Source organism: Schistocerca piceifrons, chromosome 3, assembly GCF_021461385.2.
Source record: "Schistocerca piceifrons isolate TAMUIC-IGC-003096 chromosome 3, iqSchPice1.1, whole genome shotgun sequence".
NCBI classification, from domain to species: domain Eukaryota; kingdom Metazoa; phylum Arthropoda; class Insecta; order Orthoptera; family Acrididae; genus Schistocerca; species Schistocerca piceifrons.
The window spans coordinates 295,141,879-295,169,236 of NC_060140.1; the positions used below are offsets into that span (position 1 = coordinate 295,141,879).

Consider the following 27,358-nt stretch of genomic DNA (forward strand, 5'->3'; position numbering starts at 1 on the left):
CAAAGCTTTACGCCTCGCCTGGGCCCGTAAACACCGACTTTAGACTGTTGATGACTGGTAACATGTTGCCTGATCGGACGAGCCTCGTTTCAAATTGTATCGAGCAGATGGAGGTGGACCCAGCATGTCAGCAGTGGATTGTTCAAGCTGCTGGAGGCTCTGTAATGGTGTGGGGCGTGTGCAGTTGGAGTGATATGGGACCCCTGATACGTCTAGATATGACTGACAGTTGACACGTACGTAAGCTGTTATTGGGTTGTTTTTGGGGTAGGAAACCAAACAGCGAGGTCATCGGTCTCATCAGATTAGAGAAGGAAGTCGGCCGTGCCCTTTCAAAGGAACCATCATGGCATTAGCCTGGAACGATTTATAGAAATCACAGAAAACCTAAATCAAGACGGCCGGACGCGGGATTGAACCGTCGTTCTCCCGAATCCGAGTCCAGTGTGCTAACCACTGCGCACTGCTCCACGTCGCTCAGTCGCGTACCTAAGCATCATGTCTGATCACCTGCATCCATTCATGTCCATTGTGCATTCCCAAGGACTTAGGCAATTCCAGTAGGACAACGCGACACCCCACACGTCCAGAATTGCAGCAGAGTGGCTCCAGGAACACTCATCTGAGTTTAAACACTTCCGCTGGCCACCAGACTCCCCAGACATGAACATTATTGAGCATATCTGGGATGCCTTGCAATGTGCTGTTCCACCACCTAGTATTCTTACGGATTCATGGTCAGCCTGCAGGATTCATGGTGTCAGTTCCTTCCAGCACTATTTCAGATGTTAGTCGAGTCCATGCCACGTTGTGTTGCGGCTCTTCTGCGTGCTCGCGTGGGCCCTACACGATATTAGGCAGGTGTGCTATATTCTTTGGCTCTTCGTGTATTTGAGATCCCCTGTCGATAGCCCTCATTACTTCACGAGAATAGAGCGTTAGTTGTGTTTCACAAGAACGATATTTTCTGAATCCCTGCTGACTAGGTGGTGACAGATCATCTTCCTTCATCATGTTCAGTTTTATACTCGTTACTGTCTAATTCGAACATCGTACTCACTTATGCTGGTTGTTTATTTAATGGAGGCAACTAGAAACATATTTTGAATGCCCTGAGTGACAAGGGCCACTTTCTATCCGTGTACGTACGAAATTAAAATAGCCTCTAGCTCACCCGTTCCAAACAAACCGTATTCTGCAGCAAAGCACGCGAGGGCTTGAAAACACACGTCCAGTATAACAGCCTAACATGATAGTTTGACACGCGTGTGTCAGTGATACGGTGAGATTCCGTTTAGAGCTGCCATCATCAAAACCGCATATGCGGCGCCGAGAGCCGTGTGCCGGTGTGATTTCGACGTAATTCAAGCACTGGCTTTTCAGTTGCCGCCTTCTCTGCTGGAGGTTTAATTAACCGCCTGCCGCTCGCAGATGATAGGATCCGCCGCAGCCGTTCTGTGTGCGACATGCGCAGTGCATTTCGTGCACCTCTGCGTGCTGTGGTCAGGTTTATGTCTGTAGAACGCTAAGCATACGGTAGCGCGGCGAAATATACTGAATTAGTCAAAAATCACAAACACAGCAAGACATCGGGACAGTTGATTCCGGTGTCAGCACAACATTGCTGCACAAAGTTGTCTGTCGCAAGTGAACCGGTGGCACTGGAATCCGCTTCGAACTTTCGTGGCGATTCGCCAACGGAGAATAATTATTTTTCTTTTATTGTCTTTCGCTCTTCGTTCATTTATTCATTCCTACCATATGCGTACTGTTAGAGACTACAAATGCCCACCTGTGAATAGAGCTACAGGGACGAAAGTGCTTCTCGCAAATGCACTCCGTCTTCAGGCCACGAGTGGCCTACAGGGACCATCCGACCGCCGTGTCACCCTCAGATGTGGATGCGGGTAGGAGGGGCGTGGGGTCAGCACACCACTCTCCCGGTCGTTATGATGGTGTTCTTGACCGAAGCCGCTATTGTTCGGCATCACGAGGCTGAGTGCACCCCGAAAAATGGCAACAGCGCATGGCAGCCTGGATGGTCACCCATCCAAGTGCCGACCACGCCCGACAGCGCTTAACTTCGGTGATCTCACGGGAACCGATGTATCGACTGCGGCAAGGCCGTTGCCACTTCTAGCACATGCAGGCTACTAGAAACAACGTGATTTTGAGACGACGAACTTATCGAGGCATGTTCGGAGCACATTTTCATCCGGAAAGGAAGTTCTTTGAAGGTTGTTTGATAGAGAAAGGTGAAAATCTGAGGGCGCAGGATCAGGTGAATATGGTGGGTACGGAATGACTTCCCAACACAACTCCTGTGTAGCGTGTTTTGTCAGTGTAACAGAAGGCAGGCGTTATCATGTAGTAGCATCACTTCACGTAGCCTTCCTGGTCGTTGTCTGCAAGACGTCTCAGTTGTTGACAAATATCAGCAGTGATGGTTACATCTCGGAGAAGCAAATCGTAGGACACCACGCCGTCACTGGTGGAATATATATCCATAATATATATCCATAAACTATAGTTTATGGAAGCGCTCAGGTCTTTGCACGGGGAGTTGCTGCTTTGTTTGGGCTTAACCATTCCTTTCTTTTTCTTACGTTAGCATAAATACACCATTTCTCGTCACCAGTAACGACAGGTGTGGTCGGTGTTGTTTACGAGCCAGTTGATAACCAGCAAGCGGAGATGCACATAAGACTACCCGACGATTTTTATGATTTTGGCTTAGAGCATGCAGTACTCATACAACCGATTTTTGAACCTTTCCCATTGCATGCAAATGTCGCACTATGGTGGAATGAACACGGTTTCTTCACATTTCCCAGTTCTCGAGTATACTAACGAGAATCATTGTGCATTAATGCGTTTCAACGATCTTCATCAAACACCGAAGTTCTTCTTGAACATGGAGAGCCACTAAAATCAAAACGATCCTCGTTAAAACGAGAAATTTTCTTGTTGTGCTCTGTCCAGTGGCATTATTCTCATGTTGCTAGTTTCCTACGCTGCTGTCACCCCTATGTTGCACTCAAACAGAAGGCTGTGTCAGAAATGTTCCGATTTCTCCACTTAGAACTCCATTTTCTAGCGCCCACAGCTCCATCCACCATTTACAAATGACAAAATGATAGTATGTCAACTCAGTTAGCAACAGTGAACTACAAATAAAAAATGACAATCGACAAATGAACCAATACCAACCGGAATACCAACGCGCGAAACAAAAACGCTGCGAACTTATGCACTAGCCTAATAGAAATGGATTTAATGCTTTCATGCCTTCCTAATCTTTGCTGTATTGTTCGCTTTGTTTCCGTGAAAGAGTGTAAAGTTACAGAAATGGTTCAAATGGCTCTGAGCACTATGGGACTCAACTGCTGTGGTTATCAGTCCCATAGAACTGAGAACTACTTAAACCTAACTAACCTAAGGACATCACACACATCCATGCCCGAGGCAGGGTTCGAACCTGCGACCGTAGCAAAAGTTACAGAAGGTCCTGCTATTTTTTCCTCCTACAAGAGAGTAGAAATATCTGAAACCAAAAAGATATGTACCTTTAACAGAGAAAAAGCCTACATTATGCGTAAATATGAACGTAAATAGATAAAAGTGTTTTAATAACACAGCGAAAAAGTCAGAATTATTTAGAAAAATAATTTTCTATATTATTTCCCACAAAAATAAAACAAGATACAAAGGATAAAGCAAAAATCTCTATTTACTGCATTCTAGATATTGTTTTGTGTGTTTGCAAGTATATATTTCCTTGAGCAAATAAACGTATATGTTCTGATATTCTTGTATGATACATTTTCTACTCTTTCAATTTTCAGGACAGTAAATAATTTACTACACGGCTTTTGAGAAGAACTTCTCCTTTGAATTCTATTACAGTCATTAATAAACCGTATTATCAGTCACTGTCCTTCATTTTGTTACTGTTTCATTTTTTTTTTTCGTAAAAAGGGCAATCCCTCGTAATCTCACTTTCGCCGTTCAGATGCCAAACTCCACGGCAGACAGCTTTCACAATACACGCAATTTTGGGGCTGATGAGTAAACGAAATTGACCACTAGAGACAGCCAAGATTCGGTACAGGTATAAAAACTCCAGGAAGTTGGCGATAGGCTCACTTACTTGTCTTGAGTAGTTAATTTAAGGACGAAAAGGGCTTAAGGCTGATTCACAATGGACAGCAGCGGAACGGAAGGCGATGTCACTGTAAAATGGTGGTGTATTTCCAATAGACAGAACGTCAACAGGTCACTTCGCTTAGCCCTGTACTGCATGGGAAATATGAGGTAATAGGACGGCTTCCGTGATATATCACGATACCTATACTACTAAACGGCTAAACAGTCATCTTATTACCCGCTACCAGCTGGCAGTTGCTAATCTAATAGCTTCTGGGAGAATCGAAAATTTGATTTTCAGTTTTTCAAATAATTATTCACCGAATTTGAAAATTTAAAACGCCGTCATACTCTTACGTTAAAGTTTTGACGCAGTATCAAGAATTTAAGGCAGAAATTGTGTATATTTCTTGATACAATACAACTCACCGCGCACAAATTACCTAGAATATATTCATCCAGTATTTGACAATGACAGCATGTAGCCGCTTACAACAAACTTTGCGCATTTCAAACATTTCGAAACTCCGTGACGCACATGCAACAAAGGAAACACAAACAAACATGGCATAGTTTTTCATTAAGTTACTATTGGTATGATAAAATCATTAACATTATTGTATGTCGATTAATATGGCATCGATGAGAAGGTTGTATTACGACTTTGGAGAAGTCTGTGGTGCTACCTAATAGAGAATAAGTAAAACACTATTTCAGTACATGCCTATCAGTTTTTTTTAAGAGTGGCAGGGGAAGGGGTGGAGGGTCCTTGACTGCAGGATGAACGAAAATATAAATGTGAAAGAGAAATAAATAACATAAAAAAATCTTCTCTGCTGATATTCTTCTTTCAATTTCCTATTACATCAAGTACACCATTGCATTTTATAAACACTGGGGGAAAAAATATGGCATCTAGAATTTCGTAAGTGAAAAGAGCATACAGCCAAAGAAAACACTATTTCAGAGCAAGCTTCAAAGCATTGTGAAGATCTTTGCTTGCGGAGATGAACAGGGTAAGTGTAAATATCGCCAGTGGTCATAAATTATTATCTGTCAGTTTCATATAACGTAGTATTTTATACACATTTAAGTAATGAAAATGACATGTTAGAGCTATTAAATGTAATAACTGTGTTGCCAACAGTGGCAGACTTTGTATATAAACATCTATTACCTTATTATTAGTATGTTATTTTTGTGGGCAGGGAGAGAGAGAGAGAGAGAGAGAGAGAGAGAGAAGCCAGTGACTGGTAACACTAACTTTTTTTTCATTCGACGTCAATGATTGTCTAACCAAAAGTGTACGCATTTTGTTCACTTTCTTTTTATTGGCAATTTGTGAAAATTCCATGAGATTTTTATATTTTTCTTACGATTGTTGTCCCACACGATTCACCGTACATCCGAAATCAAAAATTAACTGGATAAATGAAAGGTATACACAGTTCCTAGGTGAGAAGTAGATAAAAGCTTTTAAGGAACATTGTTTCAACAGTGAAAAGTCATCTCTGTTGCAGGTGAAAATTAGATTCGGGTGTTATATGGACCTTAGAAAGCAAACAAGACATAAAGGGTCAAGTAAAACGCTGCTACGTACTGCCGTATTGTGTCGGTGTTAGTACGTCGATCTATTTATTTCCTCGAGCAAAAATGGAGACATTTTGTAATAGTTGGACGATCTTTTCCACAGTGGAAAATTGATAATACTTCTTTGTCAGTAACATTCACAATGAATTGGCGCCGGCCGGTGTGGCCGTGCGGTTTAGACGCTTCAGTCTGGAATCGCGTGACCGCTACGGTCGCAGGTTCGAATCCTGCCTCGGGCATGGATGTGTGTGATGTCCTTAGGTTAGTTAGGTTTAATTAGTTCTAAGTTCTAGGCGACTGATGACCTCAGAAGTTAAGTCGCATAGTGCTCAGAACCATTTGAACCATTTTTGAATGAATTGGCGTTTATTTTGATCATGGCTGCGCTTCAGAAATTTTGCATGCAACAGTTTTAATGGACTGGGAATGACAGACAAGCAGTTGAAAAATAAATGTTTATTAAACCTTGACCATGGTTTAGACAGTTTTAAAACAATCATCGTATTATCTATATCCGATGTAGTAGTCGTTGATTCTGTCTACTACATGTGGGCGTAATCCACTTACCATTTAAAATACATGATTTAGAAATGGTAGCTCTCTACTGTCGGGCTTAGACTTAAAACTTTTTACAGTACCACACAATAAGTTTTAAGACAAATCACTATCGTAGAAGATATTATTTTTTAATCATGTATTTTAAATGCTGATTAAGTGGAGGGCACGCATATGTACTAACGATTACTACATCGGATATAGATAATACGTAATTCTACGTGCAATACCTTCTGAAGAACTTGAAATTCTTGAAATAAGACAGTCTCGGTTGCAAAATCTTTTTTATTTACAGGAAATTACCCGTTTCGCCCTTTTGGGGGGTCATCAGATTGACGTAGAGGTAAAAAATGACAATGGTGAGGCGTATGCAGATTAAATGGGGAAACAGAGTTAATACAAAAGAGGCAAAGTTCCAGGCTGTGCTGTCGCCTCTACAATTAAGTAAAGCGTGGAACTTACGTAAGAATTAATGTGGAATACCAGCATTCGTCAATTAATGCCCGCATATAACATTAAGATAAAATTTTATAAGGAGCCATTGTCCTATCTTCATGGCATGAATAAATGCACTACGGAACCTGTAACAGCTAATACAATGCCAACTATAACTATAGTGTCTGCTTCACAGGAAAACTATGGCAAACCAAGAAAAATTAAAAAATGTTACGTAACACGGAACCAACCGCGTTCCGGCGTACCCAGCAGGAGCGCTGCGTACAGCTGAAAAATAGCAGATAATGCGGTCGAAAATAGGATACGTCAGCCCTCCAAGCCGGCCACACATGCATAGAGCCGTAGAGGTAAGTTTATACACGACTGTAGCATCAGACATTAAAGGCAAATGGCGTTGGCTATCCAACGTGCTTACAAAATACACATGCGGAAGAGAAATTAGGTAAACAGTAAACTATTAAAATTGAATTTATTGCAAGAATATTAATGCAGTAGGTCCAAAAACATAAAATTGGTACCGGTAGAAAGAAATCTATAAAGTGTAAATTTTTTTAAGATCTGTCAGGCAGTAAAACTTAAAATGACGCTAAAACATTAGTCAAACCGATAAAACGAGTTAAAAGGTAAGGAATAAGAAAGGTAGTGTCACATTCATAGTAAAAGTTACTGGTGGGTTGGAATAGTGAGCACTATAGTATCATAATAAGACCGGTGTCTGCTAACCAACTGACCGTTCAATAAAATACATTTCTCTGTTCCGGGATGTTTCAGAACTACAATCTCCCCTAAAGGATTTAGCCTTTCCCCTTTACAGGCGGTATGGGGTACATGTAAATTGCTCAATGTCGGAGAGCGGTGCCCACTAGATTTTAGATGCTCTGCAAAGGTCGAATTATGTTAATTTGTCCATACTTGTAAATATAATGTTCACCAAATCTAGTTCGAAACTTGCTGCCACATATGACGCTTCGCAGTCGACGCACGCTATTCTGTAAATCCCGGATTCGGCGTATTTTTCTTCAGTAGATACTTTATTTCTGATCCTGTACTTTGTTGACGAGAAGGCGATGTCCACATCGTATTTGCTAAATAGATTTGCAAGGTCAAACCATAAGGTACCTAAAAAAGGGGTTTTAACAAATCTAGTGTTCTTGGGTAGTAAATCTAATGGAAGATTAGACTGATCAGGATTGGTTTTTTATTGACGCAGATCGTCTATAATGTTTCCACATTGATTTTTACGTAAGTTTCACGTTACGGTTAATTGGAGAGATGGCTGCACAGCCTGGAACTTTGCTTCTTTTGTGTTTTTATATTTACCCTATTTCCGCGTTTAATCTGCATATGCCTCACGATTGTCGTTTTGTACCCATAAGTCAAACTGATGATGCCCTAAAAAGGTCGAAACGCGTCATTTCCTGTAAATAAAAAAGATGCAACACAGACTGACTTATTTCAAAAAATTCATAACCAGTTTCTGCACCAGGACCGCAGCGTGGAATGGAACCATTTGTGCCTTCTTTCACCGCGGTCAAAGTTGCAAATCTGCATTGTGCATCTGGTTGGCTGTTATTTTCAATCCATTGAATTGTTGTTGGTTATTAGTAAACTCTATTAATAAAAATATTCATACAACTGGAGACTGAATTTTATCCTGAAATATATACTACAGCTGGTGAAAAAATAACAGGTATGAATAAAATACACTACTCGCCATTAAAATTGGTACACCAAGAAGAAATGCAGATGATAAACGGGTATTCATTGGAGAAATATATTATACTAGAACTGATATGTGATTATATTTTCACGCAATTCGGGTGCATAGATCCTGAGAAATCAGTACCCAGAAGAACCACTTCTGGCCGTAATAACGGCCTTGATACGCCTGGGAATTGAGTCAGAGCTTGGATGGCGTGTATAGGTACAGCTGCCCATGCAGCTTCAACACGATACCACAGTTCATCAAGAGTAGTGACTGGCGTATTGTGACGAGCCAGTTGCTCGGCCACCAGTGACCAGACGTTTTCAATTGGTGAGAGATCTGGAGAATGTACTGGCCAGGGCAGCAGTCGAACACTTTCTGTATCCAGAAAGGCCCGTACATACGGTCGTGCATTATCCTGGTGAAATGTAGTGTTTCAGCTGGCATCGAATGAAGGGTAGAGCCACGGGTCGTAACAAATCTGAAATGTAACGTCCACTGTTCAAAGTGCCGTCAATGCGAATAAGAGGTGACCGAGACGTGTAACCAATGGCACACCATACCATCACGCCGGGTGATAGCCAGTATGGCGATGACGAGTACACGCTTGCAATGTGCGTTCACCGCGATGTCGCGAAATACGGATGCGACCATCATGATGCTGTAAACAGAACCTGTATTCATCCTAAAGAATGACGTTTTGCCATTCGTGCACCCAGGTTCATCGTTGAGCACACCATCGCAGGCGCTCCTGTCTATGATGCAGCGTCAAGGGCAACCGCAGCCACGGTCTCCGAGCTGATAGTCCATGCTGCTGCAAACGTCGTCGAACTGTTCCTGCAGATGGTTGTTGTCTTTCAAACGTCCCCATCTGTTGACTCAGGGATCGAGACGTGGCTGCACGATCCGTTAGAGCCATGCGGATAAGATGCCTGTCATCTCGACTGCTAGTGATACGAGGCCATTGGGATCCAGCACGGTGTTCCGTTACTACCCTCCTGAACCCACCGATTCCATATTCTGCTAACAGTCATTGGATCTCGACCAACGCGAGCAGCAATGTCGCGATACGATAAACCGCAATCGCTCTGGGCTACAATCCGACCTTTGTCAAAGTCGGAAAAGTGATGGTACGCATTTCTCCTCCTAACACGAGGCATCACAACCACGTTTCACCAGGCAACGCCGGTCAACTACTGTTTGTGTATGAGAAATCGGTTGGAAACTTTCCTCATGTCAGTACGTTGTATGTGTCGCCACCGGCATCAACCTTGTGTGGATGCTCTGAATAGAGCATATCACAGCATGTTCTTCCTGTCGGTTAAATTTCGCGACTGTAGCACGTCATCTTCGTGGTGTAGCAATTTTAATGGCCAGTAGTGTAATTATTCTGAAACTCTACCATCATTGGTAGTTCCGACTTCTTGTAAGAAAGGTATTCCATCACAATCTCGCTTTCGCAACTGACATCACCCTGAACAGAGGTAAATTTGGCACCGACGTCCAAAGAAACACGACCACTCATGAGAACAGAGTCTCAGTACGTGAATAAGACGCCAGGAGCGCTGCGGTAGACTCACTTGCGACGAGTAGTCGACTGACAGAAGACAGTTGCTCACGCAAATGAGGCTTTAGACAACATACCCGCTGATACTACGACGTTTGGGTGTGGCAATGACGAGGTATGTGGGTGGTAACGAGCAGCAAGCAGCCAGCGCCTCTGGGCGGCGGCGGGGGCGGCGGAGGCGGCGGCTCCGCAGGTCGATAGGCGGCGCGCTGGCGTGGGCGTGGGCGGCGTCCGATACCCGTAAACAAGTTAGCTGGCCGCGCGATACCAAAATGTTCCCACCGCTACCACCAGCTACTTGTAGGGGAGCGGGACGGCAAGGGCCGAGCGGAAATGAGACGCCCGTATCGGCTCCCCTGCGAGGCGTCTGCAACTTCATCGGCAGAGCGGAAGGCGAAACTCGATCGGCGCCGCCGACGGGCGTGAAAAAGAAAGCACAGCACTGATACTCGCCGGGCGATCCGATATTGCGATGGGGGCGGGGGGCGTCGACGTGCCGAGCTCAATATCGAGCGCTGGGAGAGTTTCTCCTACGAGAGTCATTTCAAAAATTCTGCGCACTTTAAGATAAAACTGAAGAAAATACCCTTACAGGCAGTCAATATAATCTCCATTCTTGCGTATGACAGCTTCCAAACGTTTCTGCAACTTCTGGAGGAGTGGGGGGAAGAGGGCGGTGTGTCCCATCCATATTTATTGACTTTCTCATTTAGAGAAGACAGAGCCGGCCGTTGTGACCGAGCGGTTCTAGGCGCTTCAGTCCGGAACTACGCGGCTGCTACGGTCCCAGGTTCGAATCCTGCTTCGGGCATGGATGTGTGTGATGTCCTTAGATTAGTTAGGGTTAAGTAGTTCTAAGTCTGATGACCTCACATGTTAAGTCCCATAGTGTTTGGAGCCATTTTTTAATTTCTTATTTTATTTATTTATTTATTTTCTTTATTTATTTTTTTTTTTTTGAGAAGACAGAAGGAGCGATCTGTCCTACTTGCTAAAAATGTTCTACAGTCAAGATCGCATACAAATTTCTTATTTAAAACAACCGGTTTCGACAGGCTTTGCTGTTATCTTGAGGTGTTAAAAATCATTTTGTTACGAAGAGTGTTCATTTTAAGGAGGACCTCACGCCAATTGTCGTGTGAATAACAAAACAACATATTATAAAAGGTTTGTCATAACTAAAATATTTAAAAACATAAAGCATCTTGTGCAAATGGCCATGTCTGTCTGTATACCACTCACAGATGATTTTTACGTCACAAAAAGACAGTACACAGTATCAAATCTGTTTACATAAGCTTGGATATATTATAATCACCTTAAACGGCGTATAAGGTACGATTTGTACTTTGTACGCCGTTGAAGGTGGATTTTGAATAGTAAACACCTTAAACGGCTTGAAAGTCACAATTTGTACCTCGTACAGATGGATTTTCAATGTTCAGAATATGTCCAGCAAATGTGCTACTATGTACTGTGTTTTGTGACGTAACAATCATCTGTGAGCGCTATATATATATGGACATCGCCATTTGCACAAGTTTTATGTTTTTAAATATTTCAGTTATGGCAGACATTTTATAATATGCTGTTTTCTTATCCACATGACAACTTGGCGTGAGGACCACCTGAACACGCTTCATAACAATAGATTTTTTAAGACCTGAAAATGACAGCAAAATCTGTTGCTTTAAATAAAAAAAATTTGTGCGATCTTGGCTTTAGAACGTTTCTACCATCCATATTTGTCCAGCGTTTCTGCCTCTGGCAGGGCGATATGGGGTCTGGCACTATCGTGCAAAAGGAGGTCACCAGCTGCAAGCCTGTCAGGCATTCTTTGACGAATTTTCGGACGCAAAACGTTTATCAGAAACAGCTTATAGTACGCGCTGCTACAGACGTCCCCTGGCACATTCTATTTGTATCTATAACTCCATTCATGTCATACACAATTATCATCAACAGTTTCACCTTTGATCGTTGGCAGCGGAATTTCTTCGGGCGTGGAGAATTGGAATTTTTACATTGTGACGCCTTAGACTTCAGTTCTGGCTCAAAATCTTATATCCAGGTTTCATCACTGTTCTAATTCTGTTCGATAACGTTGAAGCAGTACTTCTGAAATTTTTGCGACGTCACTCAGATCGCGCTGAACCCATCTGGCAGCAACTTTTCTCATCTTTAACTTTACGGTTATGATTCAGTAAACTGAAGTGACAGAGGCGCTGGTCTCATATTAAAATTTCTCACATTTTTTTCGTCGATCCTCTCTCCCAAAATGCCATTTACAGTAACTTGAGAGCTGCAGTCTGTTGCAGTTGATGGCCTTCCACTTTTCGGGCTGTTCTAAGTGCTTACCCGAACTTCACGGAAACGACAAGACCACCGTGATACTTGCTACGATCCACTATTCTATTCCCATACATCTCTCTCAAGGCGGTGTAAATTTCCGTGACTGGCCGTTGTGGCCGAGCGGTTCTAGGCGCTTCAGTCTGGAACCTCACGACCGCTACGGTCGCAGGTTCGAATCCTGCCTCGGGCATGGATGTGTGTGATGTCCTCAGGTTGGTTAGGTTTAAGTAGTTCTAAGTTCTAGGGGACTGATGACATCAGCTGTTAAGTCCCATAGTGCTCAGAGCCATTTGAGCTAAATTTCCGTTGTGTTCTTTCGACGTAGAGATTCGATTTTGACGTAGGAACACTGATCACTACGTGTAATCCGACCTGACTCGGTTTCGAAATTAGAATTATATTAATACCGTCAGCTGCTCACGGGCGTTGATATACATCAACGGGGACAGGTGAAAATGTGTGCCCCGACCGGTACTCGAACCTGGGATCTCCTGCTTACATGGCAGACGCTCTATCCATCAGAGCCACCGAAGGCACAGAGGATAGTGCGACTGCAGGGACTATATCGCGCACGCCTCCCGCGAGACTCACATTCGCACGTTGTATGTCCACATACTACATTCGTAGTGTCCCACCCCAACACACTCATTACTCGTGGAAGACATTCTTCCAAGTCCCGTAAGAGTTCGGAGAATATGTGTGCATCCGCACAGAAGAAGGAGGTCATGGCCGGTATTGCCAGAACTATATACTTATATGGATATGGTGTCTGTTCTTTCGGACATGTCCAAAAGAACAGACACCATATCCTTATAAAAAAAGACCCTGTTTCAGCTCCTATTTTAAAACTGAATTACTCACGACACAACCATGCAAACCAGGAAACTACCGTCACGCCTAAAGCCTCGCTCAGAACTGACATGATTTCCAACTTTATCACGCCTCTGTAAGAGTCGCTCATGCGCGGCGTGCAGGAGATTTGAAATGATCCTCGTAGCAGCTGGGAGAGGACAAGGCATTGCGAAATGAAGATCTACGCCGGAGGATTCAAACCCTAGGCACGTATAAAGCGCCTCTCCTCCCTGTGTTTGTTTGTTGCCCCGGCAGGGAAATTAAACTCGCTTAAATGAGCACACTGGTCCCTTTGGCGCGCTGCAGACGGTGTAGCGAAAAGCAGGAAAAGAAATGCTAAACAGGAACACTGAGAGAATCTTAAGAGCATGTCATTCATCCACGAGAGAAGTTGCGTACAAAACACTTCTTCGCTTTTCTTGACTATTGTTCATCAGTCTCAGACGCTTATCAAGTAGGATTAATAGAGGAGATAGAGAAAAGGTCCAACGAAGAGCAGCATGCTTCGTCAGGGGATCGTTTACTAGGCGGGAGAGTGTTACGGAAATGCTCAGCCAAGACTAGTGGCAGATGCTACAAGAGAGGCATTGTGCCTCACGGACAGGTTTATTGTTGAAATTAGGAGAAGAATCAGGCAATTACTTCCTCCCTCATATGGCAAGCGCCATGATAGCAACGAGAAAATTAGAGAAAATACATGTCTCACGGAGCTTTCAAATTGTTCTGAGCGCTATGGGGCTTAACGACTGAGGTCATCAGTCCCCTAGACTTGGAACTACTTAAACCTAACTAACCTAAGGACATCACACCTGCGACCGCAGCAGCAGCGCGGTTCCGGACTGAAGCCACAACGGCCGGCTCACGGAGCTTTACCAGTAATGATTTTCCCAAGCGCAATTCGTGAATGGAACAGGACAGTGGTACTGTTAAGTAGCCTCTGCCACACACTGTATGACGGCTTGCAGAGAATAGATGTAGATTCAGAAGGGGTACCACGCTGACCTGTGACGCTCCAGCTATGATGAATATCATTTTAGTGAAGTGTGTAAGCGGTAGACGGTCCAATATCATCTGGACGCACCGACATGGAGTCGTCTCAGAATGGTAGAAATAAGGTATTGTGTTTGGACGTGCCCTTGATGAAATCGTGAACGAAGTTGCCCAGTATGTCGATAAATCAACATGGACTGTCCAGCATGTCTACAGGGAACAGTGTGCCATCGTAATCGGCAGACGCAGGAGACGAATGTCAAGCCTTGCCAATGACAGTCACTTTGGAGCCAGACAGGAATAGCTGCTCTAAGTGAATGCAGGTTTTTCTGGGCCATTTTGTGAATATCGAGAACGAGCTAAATCCAATGGACATTAGGAGTCGAGCAGCTTTAAAAAGACAGTGCCCACATTGGCATACGAAGCTGCATGTCCTCAATCAACCAGAGAGGTCAGAAACTGGACAGTAGGTGACAAGAGAGCGTGTAGTATGGTCGGGCGCGTCACGAATTTTGCTTCTTCTCAAAAGATAGAGATCACTTACCGATGACACAATTAATCGCTTTCTCCACAGGCACGGGGTGAATTGGCCAGGTGATGGTTCTGTGACGCATTGGCGTTTTTTTACGTACCATGACTTGGCCCACTCATTTAGCTTTCCACCAGGATGGTTATATTACCATTTCCTGTGATTAAGTTGTAACGTTACGTGAATGTAGGGGAGCGATTTGGCCTCCTGGGATTGGTATGAGAAGAGGTGAAACTAGTGTACGCCTGAACGTTACAGTGCCCAGGGGTCAGGGCGCACCAAATCAGGTTCGGCTAGGGACTGGTAAGGGCGAGTCCAGGTACAAAGACGACCAGTGTCTCCGGAAATGGGTAAATCACAAAGCTGGGAACTTGAGCGGCTATCGCTCGATAGCCGTTGTGCAGGAGATGCACCAGAAATCGTACGTGACTTCTTACAGCTCTTTGAGAGTCCATAATAACAGACGTTCAAGTATTAAAGCAAATCTGAATACATTTGCGATCTCAGGAAAATGAAGCGCATCCAAAGATACAACAGTATTTTCAATATATTTAAAACTACACAAGTTAATACTTCGCACTGAATAATTATTTTCACAATGAACCTCTGAATCAATAACTTTCAAACGCTTCATGCGATTTCGACAAACGATGTCTCAGGTGACAGCATTGCACGATAGCTGTCAACCCAGAAAACCATTCATTGTATCTATTTTACTCATCGGCTTGTGACATCTTTTACATACTTTTTATTAAGCAAATGTTTGTCAAACATTCATTCTCCACAATTACACAGTAAATGATTACAGCATGAATACTTCACATACTGTCATATTTGTTTGATTATATAATTGACATATTTGTGTAGTTTTTTAATGGATATTATGCCAGTAACTTTATTTAAATGTTGATTGGAACTGCTATTAAAAAATCGTGCTAATTTGAAAGTGGTTAATCTCATGTGTTAACAGACACCACCACTGACGCTTCTGTCAAGAAGGCTAAATAATTGTTTAAACACTATTTAACTACAATTCGCTGTCATTAAATGTGAGCGCACTTGCACAAGAAAATTAGCATATTTATTTATGAAAAAAGCCTTTATTTCTCGTTATTGTGAATAATAAGAATGTGACCTAATATTTACAGGGTGTTACAAAAAGGTAAGGCCAAACTTTCAGGAAACATTCCTCAAACACAAAGAAAGAAAATATGTTATGTGGACATGTGTCCGGAAACGCTTACTTTCCATGTTAGAGCTCATTTTGTTACTTCTCTTCAAATCACGTTAATCATGTAATGGAAACACGCAGCAACAGAACGTACCAGCGTGACTTCAAACACTTTGTTACAGGAAATGTTCAAAATGTCCTCCGTTAGCGAGGACACATGCATCCACCCTCCGTCGCATGGAATCCCTGATGCGCTGATGCAGCCCTGTAGAATGGCGTATTGTATCACAGCCGTCCACAATACGAGCACGAAGAGTCTCTACATTTGGTACCGGGGTTGCGTAGACAAGAGCTTTTAAATGCCCCCATAAATGAAAGTCAAGAGGGTTGAGGTCAGGAGAGCGTGGAGGCCATGGAATTGGTCCGCCTCTACCAATCCATCGGTCACCGAATCTGTTGTTGAGAAGCGTACGAACACTTCTACTGAAATGTGCAGGAGTCCATCGCGCATGAACCACATGTTGTGTCGTACTTGTAAAGGCACATGTTCTAGCAGCACAGGTAGAGTATCCCGTATGAAATCATGATAACGTGCTCCATTGAGCGTAGGTGGACGAAACTAAAACGAGCTCTAACATGGTAATTAAGCGTTTCCGGACACATGTCCACATAACATCTTTTCTTTATTTGTGTGTGAGGAATGTTTCCTGAAAGTTTGGCCGTACCTTTTTGTAACACGCTGTATAACATCTCTTTATTTAAATATTGTCGTAATATATTTGTTTAGTCCATAAAGTGGTCGAGTTGAGTTAAATCATGGCTGTAGAACATAAGAACGATCTCTTTTTGGTGGGGACGTCCGTCAGCCAATGGAAAAGCAGACATTGGCAGAAAACTACGGGAGTTAAGTGGAGACCAGACTTTTTGAGTGAAGATCTCAAGGGAGTGATTCTACACTTTTACGTTTATATTAAAGGAGGCAGACCTGCCTGTGGTAACGAGTGGTATCCGGTCGTGCAGATGATTGATTCTGGTTTGATTTTTCAAGGATATATTTCGAGAGTTTTGAATGTGCTCCAGAGTAAGACTGTACTTTTTCCGTTTGTATCACGGAACTGAGGACAGACAGGGTATGAGTTTCTACTCGACATCTCGCTTGTGTTAATTTGTAAATCATCGTGTTGAATTCTGAACTTTTTTAAGCTGGTGAATACTTCATGTATTGTGAATATGAAGTTGACTTAGTTTTTGCATGTCTTAAATGACATTTTACTTTGGGGATTTTGCTATCATTCTCATAGCGCTCTCAATGTAATTTTACTGCGTTGAAAAGGGTATTTTCTGTCTGCATTTTAACGAAATATCGTAGGACTACTTTCTGTTTGTTTGAGGTGTCCTCACCTGAATAAACATTATCGGAAGGAGAGGGGTTCAAATTCTAGATTTATGTTTACCGTGCTTTACAAGCTGCAGCATTGTCGCGAATAAAACAGCGACCCGTATATACAATAAGTTTCCTTTAATTTACGTCTATGGTCACAAACTTTTTGTTAACAGATTACCGGTTTCGGTCTATAATGACCATCATCAGATCTGTTTTATAAAAACGAAGTCCTAATGTACTGCAGCCATAGTGGCATCGTCAAATGTTAAATGCAAAATCAGCACCAACATCGGCAAATATATATAAATAACATCATATGCACGAGTCATGTTGTCAGTAGCACTACTCTAGTCTAGTCTAGTGCTACTGACAACATGACTCGTGCATATGATGTTACTTATATATATTTGCCGATGTTGGTGCTGATTTTGCACTTAACATTTGACGATGCCACTATGGCTGCAGTACATTGGACTTCGTTTTTATAAAACAGATCTGATGATGGTCATTATAGACCGAAACCGGTAATCTGTTAACAAAAAGTTTGTGACCATAGACGTAAATCATAGGAAACCTATTTCCGTGCTTTAGTGAAATCGTATGGAGGAAATAAATGTGGTTTTCTTGGAAAGGACACGGCAGCTTTTCTTCGTTATCGTTTCACAGTTTGAGCTTAGGCTCTAGTTAATCTTTCAACTTCACTTTCTAACTTTAATATGTTGTTAACAGTTCTTAAAATTTCCCCTTTTCATACCATATTTTGTACATCCTCCAATGCTGAACATGACTGGTTATGACACTCCAGGTAAAGTTCTTGTCTGAGTTGACACGGTTTATCCTGCATGAGGTTGGGCGTCTAGTCAGAGGCTTCTTTTACTGGAGAGAGACGCGATGTGTTGGACTGCAAAGGTAAACTGTTAACGCTCGGCAGCAAACAGCGCTGAGGGCCGACCTTCACGAAACGAGCGAAGCTGTGCCTACACACGCCAGCTGTCGCCGCCTGTGTCCACACACGTCACAGACAGACGCTGGCGTCAGGTTGGCCTTGCACATGCACTGCTATTTGTCGTGTGTGGCCTCTTACGCGAAGGAAGAGGTTGGCACTCTCCAAATAAATGCTAAAAAAAGGTTAGTATTAAAGTTGCATGAAGTTTTTATAGACGCATGGTCAAACAGGAAAGCTTACGATCTAATGGGCCCGTAGCGTAGAAGATATCTCTTAGAGACATTACGTAATAAAATCCAAAAGTGTTGCTATAGTAATTGAATATTTATTGTGAAGGATCCATTTCGGCTAGATTGCCATCTTCAGACTATCTGCGGAAGTTACTTAACCACAACGCAGAACGAATGAAGTTAGCAATGAAAATTTTACACATATTACCAAAAGGTTTAACAATGAACGTACTTCAAGAGAGAGAACTCTGCACACAATACAGCGTCCTGATGACATTTTAAATGAACAAACATATGTAAAACATTTAATTTAAAAATTTTATTAATTAACGGATAGACACATACAACTACCCACAGAGAGATCTTACATACAGCCCGAAATGGTAACATCAACACACCATAGAAACTGTAACCATATACACTGATCAGCCAGAACATTACGACCATCTACCTAATAAGCTGGTATGTCCACCTTTGGCAGCGAAAACGCGTCTTGGCATGGAAGCAATGAGGTCTTGTTAGATCGGTGGAAGGAGTTGGCATCACACCTGCACACACAAGTCACCTGATTCCCGTAAATTCCTGGGACGGTAGCGATGAACTTCGACCCCACGTTAAATCACATCTCAGACATTTTCGATCGGGTTCAGAAGCCGGCCGCTGTGGCCGAGCGGTTCTAGGCGCTTCAGTCCGGAACCGCGCTGCTGCTGCTGTCGCAGGTTCGAATCCTGCCTCGGGCATGGATGTGTGTGATGTCCTTAGGTTAGATAGGTTTAAGTAGTTCTAAGTCTAGGGGACTGACCTCAGATGTTAAGTCCCATAGTGCTTAGGGCCATTTGAACCTTTTTTTTTCGGGTTCAGATCTGGTGAGTTGGGGCCAGTACATCAATTGAAACTCGCCACTGTGTTCCTCGAACCACTCCATCACACTCCTGACCTTGTGACATAGCGCACTATCTTGTTGAAAAATGCCACTGCCGTTGGGAAACGTTATCGTCATGAACGGGTGTACATGGGCAGCAACCAATGTATGATACTCGTTGGTGGTCATGGTGCCTTGCACGAGCTCCACTGGACTCATGGATGTCCACGTGAATGTCCCCCAGAACGTAATGAAGCCGCGGCCAGCTCGTCTCCTTCCGCGGTACATACGTCAAGGAGCTATTCCCCTGGCACGATGAAGAAGACATCAGGATTCATCAGACCATGCAGCCTCTGCCATTGCACCAGCATCCAGTGCCGATGGTCACGTGCAGATGTCGTGGTGTTAACATTGTCAAATGCATGGAGGCCCATCTTCAGGAATGTTCGGTGCACTATGTGTTCCGACACACTTTTACTCTGCCCAGCAATAAATTCTGATGTTAGATCCTCCACAGTTCGCCGTCTGTCCCGTTTTACCAGTCTGCTCATCCTATGACGTCCGACATTTGTAACCCCGCCCAATCCCATGACTTATGGACGTGGTTTCACCTTGGTTTCGTCACGTGTTGAAGACACTCATCACGGCACCCCTCGAACACCCGACAAGTGGTGCAGTTTCCGAAGTTTCCAGGCCATCACAATCTGCCCTCGGTCAAAATCAGACAGATCGCGCACCTTCCCCATTCTACAGGCGGCCAGTATGCGCACTGTTACGTCATGCACCGTGCGTTTGTCTGACTAGTAGTCATTCCTCACCACATGAAGATGCTATTAAATGGACGCGTTTTTATCGATAGCACGCCGGTGGTCATAATATTCTGGCTGATCACTGTAGCATCTTTCGCCAACTGTCATAACTGTCTGTCAGTCAAATCTGACGATACAACGTCAAATTATAAAGATTGCAACAAGGAGCCATTAACAGCCGGAGCAAAATACAGAACATCTTATAGCATAAGAGTCCTAAACTTACACTACGTTGTAATACAATAGAGAGCGGCAGCGACCACTGATGATATATGGAAGTCAGAAGCAAATCTGTATATGCAAAAATATAATTAACCAACATTACAATAAAATAAAAAATGTTATGTAAGTTTCGCAGATGGTCTGAAGATTAAATCTAGCTGAAATGAATCCACCACGATAAATACTTCATTAAACTACTACAGCAGCAGTATGGAGTTTGTTACATAATGTTTGAAATAGCAAGAATCAAAAAGTGCTTGTACCTAAGAGATAATCCAAGCAATTCATTTAGATAAATCTGCCGTAAATAAAAGGACACATTTAATGTAGTGGGGATATGAAATAACAAAAAATATTTACAGGGATATTTACAGGAAGAAATACAAAAATAATGGATTACAGCAGGGTAGTGAAACGAGATTGCATCTACTGCAATGAATTGCTAGTAGTGAATTATGATTTAGACGAATTAGATGTGTTAGAGGAAGAATCATGAGGAAAATTTTCGGTGATAAGATGCAGAAAAGCCTCAAAATTAAGAAGTAATTATGATATATGCATCTAAATGTAGAAAAATAATAGATTGATACGTCTGGACACTTATAAAGGGTGGATGACAAAAGGCTTGAAACGTCCGTTTCGTCCGTTCTTTGCGGCCTCCATCCGTGGTGCAGCGCGAAGTCACTCTCCGCTGCTGCGACTGGGATCCGTGGGCTCTTGCCGATGTGCCGTGCGCCAAATTGCACGACTTACGGCCCCGCGGAATTAATTGCAAACGTTTATACGTGCACCCGGATTAGTTTCCTGCACTGCTGCACACGCAAAATCAGTCTACATAAGGGTCGCCAGCCTCGCTTTGCCCCACGAAACAGGGTTCAAGTTCTCTCTATCTCCAATGTCAATAGTCAAAGCCCTGAACCAATCCAATCGCTTTCAGAAAGATTCCGTTGACAGCTCTATACACCGCTTCCAACTGGCTTTTAGTGGTTACCGCTAATAATCACCACAATAACAATTCAGGAAACAGTTCAGTGTCAATAGGGAAAGAGTCGCTCAAAAAAAATCACTCTCAATTTGCACGGAAATAAATATTTATTTGTATCACTGAACCCTATCCCACTCCATCGCTGTTATGCAACACCAGCTCCAGTCAGCTAATGTCTCTACGCTCTGCTCCGAATGCTTCGTATACCGAACCAGTCCACACTAATCAATCCCCAACAAAGCACAACAGGAAACTGCCCAAGCAGAATTCGACGTCCGTGCACAAAGTATGCTACAGCTGCTGCTACGGGCGTAAAACGTAAATCGGAACAGACGTCACAGATCATCGGATGTAGTCGCTGTCCGAAATGGCTTGTCGCACATTCGTTTACAGCTTTCATCGTGTGATGTTACTACCATTTAGACAGATGTTTGGCCACATCATATTCCGACTAAAGTCCGTTTAAAGTTACTTGATAGTTGACGTCTGTCACTTGCCGCTGGGATGTTGTCACATAGGCAGCCGGTTACCACTCGGTTATAGCTAACACTCAACCAACGCAAGCCACTTCACAAATGCTGTTAATATGTAAAGCGGAGCAATTTTGGAAGTGGCCGTCGCAAGATATATCAGAAACAGGATATGCTCTATCGACAGGAGATTTTAAGTGACCAATGACTGAACTGTGGCAAGGAGACGCTTTTCGTGCCCCTGAATTTAAACTTGTATCCTAAGGTAACCACAACCTCGTTATGTTTAATGTATTTCAGAAAGTGGCAGTACTAAAATCACGATCGCTTTGTTCATGGCTATCAGCACTAAAAGCAAACCCAAGACAGAAAAAGTTCAGTTTGAGCGTTAAAAGCAAACTAATCCCTGAAAGGAAGGCGACGCTCTTTTCGAAGAACACTATTGAGAAAATTTAGGAAACCGATATTTGAAGCTCACTGTCGAATGATTCTACTGGCTCCAACATACACTGCGTGTAAGGACCACGAAGATAAGATACGAAAAATTAGGGCTCATACTGAGGCATACACACGTTTTTCCCTCATTCTGTTTGCTAGTGGAACAGGAAAGGAAATGACAAGTAGTGGTGTAGAGTACCCTCCACCACGCACCGTACTGTGGCTTGCGGAATATCTATGTGGATGTAGATGTAAGTGCCATTTCTGTTATTCACTTGTTGCGTATCCACAGCTATTCTTTGTTTAACATAAGGAACTAAGGTGCTATCTCTCCTTGTTGCGGGATTAGTGATTTCTTTGCTCAGTGGATAATCTTTGCATTGTAAACAGAAGCAATACTTTCAATGTAGAATGAAGAATACTATGGAGTGTCCGTGTACCACAGCAGTTTGTGTGGTACGTGTGTGCTCCTTACACTTGAACACTTTGTGTGTCCTCCCAGAAATGCATAGAAACGAAAGGGAGACGAAATGCTGTTCACTAGAACAAATTGTAGAAGCTAACGACAATACCAAGTACCAGATTTGGTTTGCATACCGAATTGTGGCAGACTGGGGATTTTTGGCTCCAGTGAAGACGCAGATAGGTGTGCACCGATTATGGCCGAGCTAAAAGGTGCCTGCAAATTCAAAGGAGCGACTGTTGTTTGCTCTGGTGAATCTGAATCGAATTATGAAACAGATTGACACAGCTATCTCAATAACGCTGACCGACTTCGAACAAAGCCCTAGCGGCTAGAATGTTCAATACCATAGCGTCGCTTGGGAACCGTAGCGTTCTGTGTGCGTTACGGCTGAATAACTGCTCGTTTTTGTGTTCACTGCTGATCCCAAGCTGGTTAGTAACTAAAGCCAATAAAGCGTTTTATCATAAGCGCGTGTGTGTGTGTGTGTGTATGTGTGTGTGTGTGTGTGTCTGTGTGTGTGTGTGTGTGTGTGTAAGTACAACCTAACCACCATTTCAGTGCAGTAATGTGTTCATTGTAAATAAGTATTATAGTAGTTCTATTACATGCTTATTACTTTATAAATAAATAAAAACTTTTTTATTTTAAACTCAGTGCATTAGTGTTTGTAAAATAATTCTTACATTTAGTGTTCATTAAAAAAATTGACGATATTCCACTTGGGACTTGTGGAAGGTACATTAGCTTATTTGTTTCAGTTGTAAATATTTGTCGTGTATTATTGTTTTTCTGACATGTTCTACATCCTGGAGGACCTCTTCACTAAGGATCATTTGGAATGAAAGTAAATCAAATCTAATCTAAACTTATTACATATTTATTTCAGTCTACCCTGGAGCATACATATTCGGGAACAATCCTTCTGTCTTGCTATTACACATTATAAGCCTCTAGATATCAGATATTAAATGTATGGACAATTCATACAAAAATAAACGCCATATCTCGTAACTGGCCAATGAATACCTGTACACCACCAATAGCGGTCTATCATAACTTGTCATCTGAGCTCATAGACAGATACGTCTCCCCAGTCTACTACCACCCTCCTCTCGCTACTCTCTCTCTCTCTCTCTCTCTCTCTCTCTCTCTGTCCTATTTTTCCTTTCTTTATTTCCTATTTCTTTCCAATTTACGTATTTTTTCTTTTACATTCACTTTACAGTAAAGTGGCAACATACCTCCACGTCACCATTACGTGTTATGATAATTGTGAGGGGGCATCCACATCCTTACAGAGGCAACGTAAATAACCGAATCAATAAATACAAAAACAAATGAATTTCGCAAGCACCAATTAATTGATTTGCACAGCACATACTATATGTAAGTGATATTAATTGGTATTAATCATTGTATTATAAAAACCAGATTCGAAATATTATTCTTGTCCGACGATAGGACTTCTGTCACTTCTGTTACCGTCGAGCCTCATTTCCTGGAAAGAAAACTATTCTACGAAAAACCTAATGAAAAGCATTTACCTTGTGACTTACCTATTTCGTTTCCTTATGAGGGGGGCGAAACAACGTCAGTGGCGAACTATGCTATTCCAGTTCAATGAAAGGCTTGGGACAAGGCATCACATTGCTAGAAACATAGTAATCATTTTGCTCTTTTTGCATCAACCAATGTATCGACTTGATGTCTCAGTAGGTTAAGGACCTTCCTATTAATACAAAGAATTAGGGTTTATCTAAACTAGGGATTTGTTCCTGATGGTTAACACGATTTTTGACTATTAGCAATTATCGTGTAGACAAATTACTGCAAGTCACATCTTCTTCGGAAACCAACGGAGTCACATACGTCACATTGATCTGGTTCTTAGAATAGATGAAAGAAAGAGTACAATTTAATGGTGCTGCAATGTTCGGTGGCTCCTTCGTACAACAATTTCTTACTCGCCTGAAGTTGTTTACAAGAATATCGAAAGTTACGTTTGGCTAATCGTATGCTAGCTGACAAAGGTTTAAATGAAAACAAAAATGATTATTTCAAGGTGAGACAAAGCATTCGTTTTCTGCTAACACAAACCAGAAAGATAGGAAGGTAAAAGGGAAGAAAAATTTGTTTAAAGTACCGTTGACTACAAAATCATTAGTTATGGGGGAAGGGGGGAGTAGATGAGCTGAATGAGGTGAAAAAAAAGGATAAGGGTTTAAAAAATGGACGATGACACGGTCAGTAAAGATGGGACGTGGAACGGGCGTCAAAGATCTTGCTGTCATTCGCCTATACAAGTGTTATCTTCATCGCCATCATCATCACCATGACAGCGCCGAAAGGACTGGGGGAGAAGGGTGGACGGATTTGAAACTCCGTCCTACTGAATATGAGTCCAGTGTCAAGTTATGTGACACCTCGCTCGGCAGTTAAACGTACGGACATAACAGCATCCCACGAATAATACGAGTAATGAGACACACGATGCCCGTTGTTAATCATATCCAACGTTCAGGTAGAGTTGACAGCTTTGTCTGCTCCAGCGTGCCTGTGCAATCAAAATGGAGCGTGTATGGATGACGAAACTGCACAGATGTGTTTATCTGCACAGGCGCCTAGAACAAATTCGTGACGTTATTCGATATACGTACGCGGGTCTTGGCAGTACAATGGTATCTTTGTATGGTTTGGAGTGTTGAGATAAGTCAAGTGCGCAATTACATAAACAACGGTATGACGACACTAAGTAGGACAGAGTACATCGCAGGGTTGTTGAAATCTAATACTCTGCGCCGTGCCTTTGTTAAGATAATCGGAAACATTATTACGATCTCGAAAAGAAACAAGAAATATAACCTACTGGAGACAAACACAAGTTTCCAACATTAAGAATATTATTGTTGGTTCAGTGATCTTTAGCGTTACTGATTTGATGCTCCTATCCACGCTGATCTAGCCTGTGCAAGTTTCTTCATCTCTTTGTAACTACTAAAGCCTTCATCCATTTGAACCTAATTGTTGTAGTCAAGACCTGCTCTTCCTCTACAATTTGCATCCGTCACACGGCCCTCCATTAGCAAATCGACTATTCCATGACACTCCAGGATGTGTACTCTCAATGGATCCTCATTTTTAGCCATGTAGCGCCATAAATTGCTGTTCACCCCTATAAGTATCCGATATATTTGTGTAATATGTCCCCCTACGTGGTTGGGCAGTCGGCGGGAGCTGACTGCTATACGGACCACGTCGGTTCAATTCTTGGCGTGGCCAGGGATTTTTCTTTAGTGTTTCTCTCGGCCCCGTGATGTCAGTTGAGCAGCAGATACTTCACGAAGTAATGTCGGCTGTACGTCATGTTACGTATCCCCGTGCACTTTTATTTTATGTACAGTTTGACTGAATGTAAAAGGATGTTATACATTTGCTTGGTAGTAATAAAATCATGGCTTGAACTTTTATGATCTTTGGCTATAATACAGTTTATATTGCATAGCACTTTCAGTAAACCAAATGTTGATTACGTTGCAAACACAAAAGATAAAATGCAGTTCTCACTACTGGTTTCTGTAGATGAAAATTTAACTTTGTGCACTCTGACCTATTCTGCGGGGATACACACAACCCTAAAAGATTTCCTGCTGTGAATGTATGATCGTTAATTTGCAAAACTATGTTCTCAAGCTCTGATCTGGCTTGTTAGAAATGAAACACTGTATCATTACTGTAACTGAATACGAAATTAAATATCTCTTTCTCTACTTTAGTCTCTGGAATTCACTGAAAATTACTCTTGTTACACGTACAGAAGTTACAGTATGCAATGCTAGCCAGACATAAAAGCTGCAGTGGACTTTTTAACATTTAAACACTATTGATTGCCACAGCTAACACGTGAGCATGAAACTAAAAATGAAAATGATTTTAATATTACTGGCCATACCAGATTTCAACACAGCAGTCTTTGATTTTTTTAACTCTCAGATTTACGTAAATTATTTCCGTCACTAGTATTGTTGGATGTATTATGTAATGTAATATTGTTCTAGCAGTTGCTCATGTCCATTTGAAAATGACATAATAAAATCTGCAATCCTCCTCTGTGGTCCCCAGGAAGTCGAAAGAAATAATTTTGATGTACAATTACCTGCCCGTTCAAATGCGGGAACACTGCTTTCATTCAATTACAGTTCGAATTTGCCGCGGCAGCGGCTCCCGCGATCGTGGCGCAGCACTGCGTCACAAAAAATGCTAAATTCACTGAAAAGGGCTAAAAATGTGGGATGAAATACTGGTCAAGCGAACTACAAATTATTACAAGTATTTCTAACATTTTCTATATTCAGAATTAACATAAAATTCAAAGTACACACCTTTTCTATCCATCAGTGGCCAATGGCGTCTTTTTCGATCGAAAAACAAATGAAAGCGAACTAAGCGTTCGGAAAGCGTCACAGGCTCTTACAACATTCACGTTTACGAGAAGACAGAGAGAGTAATGTCTTACCCTCCACTATCTTTGATTTTTAATTATCATTTCCTGCGTCGGTTTCCACACTCGCCGACCACAAACGTTATTTGCTAAATTGACATACATAATATTACACAGACATAAAACTGCAAAATG

At 42.4% G+C, this 27,358-nt stretch overlaps 1 protein-coding gene and 1 pseudogene across 2 annotated transcripts in view; one reads left to right on the plus strand and one right to left on the minus strand.

The window, feature by feature from the left end:
* Positions 1-27,358, plus strand: part of LOC124789971 (receptor-type tyrosine-protein phosphatase N2) — a 444,282-nt gene that overhangs the window by 72,699 nt on the left and 344,225 nt on the right. The gene's annotated exons all lie outside the window — the stretch shown is intronic.
* LOC124790341 lies at positions 2,015-2,132 on the minus strand (annotated as a pseudogene).